The following is a 5,974-nucleotide window of genomic DNA, read 5'->3' on the forward strand; positions in this document are numbered from 1 at the left end:
AATGGACAAGAGGGAGTTTAGAATATGGTCATTTCCATGTTCAACTTCAAATTTAAACATTCTAAAGGCATGAGGCCTAGTTGCTCTTTGACTTTTAAGCATTCTAAAGGCATGAGGCCTAGTTGCTCTTTGACTTTTAAGCATTCTAAAGGCATGAGGCCTAGTTGCTCTTTGACTTTTAAGCATTCTAAAGGCATGAGGCCTAGTTGCTCTTCAACATCCATTTGCATAGGTAAAGGTCCTAAAGTCTAAGTCCAATTGTCCATTTCTTTTGGTTAAAAACAAACAAACAAACACAAGCACAAAAGATATATTTACAATTATGTGCTCAAGTGGGCTCAAAAGGAAAATGGCATTATCATAAACATGTGCTCAAGTGAGCAAAGGGAAAATCAAATGAATAATATGTGCAAGAATAGTAAATTGCAATAAAGTAAAGTGCATAAAGTAGATGTTAATTGTTAATGGTTAGTAGTTAGTGTGCCATAGGGCAAAATTAGCGCTATGTTAAGCAATCGTAATTGGACTTATGTAGAAATCACAACTATCTGAGGCCGGTCAATAATAATGTAGGCAACAAAAACAAGTTAGAAGTCTTGATTAGTGAACCAAGTTCCAACAACTTGCCATGCCAAAAGAAAAGGAGGATTGATCTTGTATTGGTTTAAGCCATTTGCATGATTTAGGAAACAACCTATCTTTCATGCAAAGCCATTCACTTGATCAATTGATCAAGATGAATTAGATTTGGATCAAAGAAGATTAAGTCTCCTTCAATGCTAACTTATCAACCTTCAACTCATTGATCAAAAAAAGAAAAAGAAAGAAGAAGAAGAAGATGGATAATGGAAATAAAAATGACAAAATTAAAGTGCATTAAATGAAATAAAATGTACCAACCATCATATGTTGACCAATGACATTGAAAGTCAAAGTCAAACAATCAAAAACAGAAGTGAGATGAAGATTGGAAGTCAAGAAATAAACAAAATATTTTTGGTATTTTTAATATTTAAAATTAAACTTGAATTAAAAGTAAAAAGAAAGGCCAAACTTCAAAATCACTTCAAATCAACTTTGAAAAGTCCAAGTGATTTATCCTAAGTTCAACATGGTCAAACAAAGTTTGACAAAAAATTTCAGCATTTTTAAAAGTCAAAAACTATTTTTAATCAATTAAAAATGGATGAAAATAACCTAATTGAACTAAAATCTCAAATAAATCTCAAATCAATTAAAAAATTGATAAGAATATTTTTCATTGATTCATCATTATTCAAATAGGTTGAGAAAATATTTTTGTATTTTTTGAATATCAAAAACTATTTAAAATGAATTAAAAATAACCAGAAAAGAGAAAATTCACAAAAAATATCAAATGGTAAAATAAAAAATTTTAAAAATCATTTTAAGAAACTAGAAATTATTTGGGAAATAATGCAATTGGTCCCATATTTTTTGGATTAAAAATGAAAGAGATATGATTTTTTGAAATAAAATGGAATAAACAAAATAAAATCAGAAATTGAAATAATATGGAAAATCAGGGAGCGTTGGATCCAGTCTTATTAATTGAGCTGGCACATCATGTGGATCACAGCGCGCGCCTACCAAACACGTGAGTCAACTGATGAACACGCTACCATTAAATAAGTCATAACAATGAGAGACTCTGCTTAAATCTGGAAAACGAATCTACGGGTCCACAATGCATCTGGCAATGGGACGGCCACCAGAGCCACCTTCTTCTCCGGTGAGCCTGCGTTTTCCGGCCAAAATTACAGAGATTCAAAATGCAACCAAAATGCACGATCTATGCATCTTTAGAAAGTTGGGATGATGTACATCATCCCTGTACCATCCATTTCCACTCTAGATCTCTATGTTAAGAGAAATCAGAGATGGAAGAATCTGGTGTTCATCATGAACTTGATGGATTTTAAAAATTAAATTCACAATCATGATGCCTCCATTGAGAGGACTTCAGCCAACACAAGATCCAAGCAAATAAGTCAATATGTGATGAGTTTCGAAGGAAATACCAGTTGAAGAGCAAACTTGATTTCTGGAAACTTAAGCTTGATTCCTTGCTTTCTTTGTCAAAACAGAAGATCAATGAGTTGAAGGATGAAGGTTTAGAAGCTTTAGATCCAAGGATTCAACCAGATGTAGTTGAATTTTGGATCTGAAAAATTTGAAGAAAAATTGAAATAGCTTCTTTGGTAAGGTTTGGATTCAGTTGTGCAGCATTTCTGGCGCCATTAGGTTGAGAATTGAATGAAGAAGAGCATGTATTTATAGCTGAGCTTGAAGCAATGCAAGGCAATACCCGTGTGCATGAGAATTGGGTCCTCCATTCATGGGCCTGTACAGGCGCATGTGAGGCCCAAAAGCTGATGCAAATGAATGTTGAACACAAACCAAGTTGAATTGGACGTGTAATTTGAAGGGCATTTGCTTGTGTATCAAGATTTCATGTGAATTCCATATTTGGACCTAAATGTTCCCTTCTTCGAAAATGCCAATTAGAAAGTCCAAACATAAGCATGTGGGTAATGGTTGGAATGGTTTTGATGTAAGGAACAATTGTTATGTTGGAAAAAAATCCATTTGAAGTGTGGAAATTAATGAAATTTGAGTTTAAAGTAACAAGTGCAAAACATGCAAAGGCAAAGTTTCTAAATTTGGCCAATGTTCAAGCCCTTCTGTTTTAATGATGCAAGCTCCAAATGGAAAACCCTTCAACATAAACGTTGTAGATATTTTCAAGACACTCAAAATGGACTTAAATTTTGAATCATTTGGATTTTTAATGAAAGAGTTATGGGCACTTGAACTTGGACTTTTTTGCCTTTCAATGCATTTGGTCCAAAGTGACCTATAATGTTTTGCATTATCACATGTACTTATTTTGAGATTTTGAAATTTTTATCAACATAACATTTTAATTAGACATCATAATATTTTCAATGCATTTGATCCCACCTCAAAATCATAAAAAATGAATGAGTTATGTCTTTGGGAAGTTGACCCAAATTTAGGGTTTCAATCAAAATGACCTATAATGTCTTGGAATGGATAATGAGCTTCCAAGCTCCAAATCAATTTTTGATGAACATGAAAGTTTTTCATATTGTCCTGAAGAACATTTTTGCTTTTGGGATCATCTCCATTTGACCAACACATAAAAAGTTAGGTCTTAGTGCATTTCAAAATAGTCAGATGAATTGACTGATCAACTTCTCAAGTCCACAACCCATATCTTGATGAATTGATGATTGAGGACACTCAAATAAGTTCAAATATGCAGTAAATGATGAATTAAAGACCTCCCCTTGATTGTATTTGACCATGGGCTGAGGTTGCTTCATGAGCAAGGCACACTTGGTACACAGATGGATTAGGGTTTCTCTGGGGAACACACCTCAAACTCTTTGACTTGCTTTGATAAAAATGATGAATTGAGATGCTAGGGAGGAATATTTGATGGATGGGAGCTTTGGGAACCATTACCATGCTTGCTTTCATCTCCTCTTGACCACATCATTGTACCAATGATCACCTTAGAAGCTCTTGACTTTGTGATTGCCCAAGCTACAAACAAAAGATGTTAGTGACATATTTTTGTGCTTTTGGTTAGTAAACAAGATAAGAAAAGCAATAATATACAATTCAAGCACGCTTGGTGATCTCAAACCACTCTCAAGGAGACCCACCCAAAGGTAAGGGGAACCAAGATGCTCATGATCCTTGAGGCTTTGTCAATGCAATGTCATGATGCCATGAGGGAACTTAGGGACAAAATTGGGGTCTTACAGATGCCCCTATTTAAGGTCATTCTAGCCGGAGAAGTGAAGGTTAAAAACTTCGTCTCGACGAGGTAGAATAGGCTTAAATAATAACAGAGAGACAAATTTTGGTCCCTAAGAGACCTCATGATGCAAATGTATGTATGCAAAAAAATGGTAACACTTTGTGGGGAATGTGCGTTCACAAAGGCAAAGATCAGGAGGGAAAATTGACAATTCCCAAGAATAATCCCTTCTAAGGGGAAGATACTCTACCGGGGAGTAAAGGACTGAAAATGCGTGAGCAGGTCACGACTCAAAATTAGGGGAGAGACGCAGAGAGAATCCATGACATAAATCAATGGAAGAACTCGAGCTGACTCAAAATGCAGGTATTGGGGAATATGCCAATACAGCAAAACTATCCATAACGGATAGTTCGGATAAAAATCCGGACTCAGGTGGGGACAATCCACTAAAGGAACCCTGCTGGGGGATATCCAAAAGGACTCTCCTGGGGAAGCAGCGGGATGAGGTATTACCGGTTACTGGGTAATAAGCTCAAAGAGACATGTGATCAATACACCGGTATGAGGGTGAGAGAACAACACGCTCGGGGAGAATGAATATCTAAGACCGGTATAAGGGTGAGAGATACCAAAACTCCAAAACGCCTGAGGAAGACCTAAAAGTTATATTTCAACTCAGGGATTCTGACTCCACAGGGGACAAAAAGTGATAATAGGGAGCAGAAGGAGGGAACACCAGGGATGCCGGTTACTGGGCATATAATAGGTGACCAACCAAAATGTGAATCGGGGAATGTTCCCAAGACACTCATCATCCAACAGAGGGCTATAAGCAAACTCGATTATAGGATGGACATTCGATTCTACAAAAGGGGTACGAATCTTACTCGACTGGGGGAAAGACACAAGGCTTCGACCAAAGAGTGCATGAGATATATTATCTATTACCATCAGAACATAGATAATATACTCGCATGGTATATTATCCACAACCGGTTACTGGGTTAATGAAGGATAAATCGACCGACAAAGGAGGGCATCGGGATACCGAAATTAGGTATATAATGATGACCAATCCAGGGGGGAAGCAAACGTTACCAACAATAAAAGTGTAAACGAGAGACGACTCGCTGTGGATGAATTGCTGGATCAGAGCAATTATCTGAAAGACAAAGGAATATCAATACTGAATATTGAGTAAAGATAACCGTCAAGGAGGGGATTACATCTACCGAATACTGGGTAGAAAACCATAGAAAAGTAACCGTTATCGATTAGGATGAACAAAAGGTTAACTCTGCAAAGGGGAAACAAATAGGGTTTACAACTACCGGTATGAGGGTAGAACACCAGGCTCCGCTGGGGAAAATATGGGTGGTTACTGTTCACTGAGTAATCATTCATCTAATCTACAAGGAAGCGCAGGAAAAAAGTCATACAAGGCCAGTCTAGGATCAAACCAGAAAGGCAAACTGAAGCAATACTCGTCCTAGTGAGGATATAACTCAATAGGGAAGCCTATCCCAATACGTTGGGAAGGAACAAAAACAACCATCATCCACGAGAATATAACTCGGTGGGGAGTATGGAAGGAAAGGTAAACACTTTCTACTTAAGGGGTTGACTCTATATGGGGAGATCAAACACTGACATCTGCTTGGGGAACGTATTACCCACTTGCAGGGAATAACAAACAAAGATATATGGCAAAGAATGCAATCATGAATATCTAAATGTTTGAAATATTATATGCACACATGCATGGTTTATGTATGATGAATGCTGACAAACATACATTTCTAACACAACCAGCTCCAAAGGATAGGCACACCAACATCCGGTACTACATCTCAAGAGAGAGAAAGCCAGGGTTCACCAGAGAGTATCCAATCGATGAGGGCAAGGATACCAAGAAGCAAAGTTCTTTGTAGGGGAAAAAATGCCGCACAAGCAACTCTTCTGGGGAATTTATCCGAAGAGATAAAGGAATTCTGGGGATCAACCACCAGAAACCGTTTTAACAAAGAGATCACATCTGTTGAGGCAGGGAAGCGGACGAATGTTCTGCCACACACCCTGCCACGAAATAATCGGATAGAATAAGATATAAACAAGCCAGGAATATGGACAAAAGTCTTACCCTGTTGGGGACCATGC

Source organism: Lathyrus oleraceus, chromosome 2 (genome assembly GCF_024323335.1).
Source record: "Lathyrus oleraceus cultivar Zhongwan6 chromosome 2, CAAS_Psat_ZW6_1.0, whole genome shotgun sequence".
Classification (NCBI taxonomy): domain Eukaryota; kingdom Viridiplantae; phylum Streptophyta; class Magnoliopsida; order Fabales; family Fabaceae; genus Lathyrus; species Lathyrus oleraceus.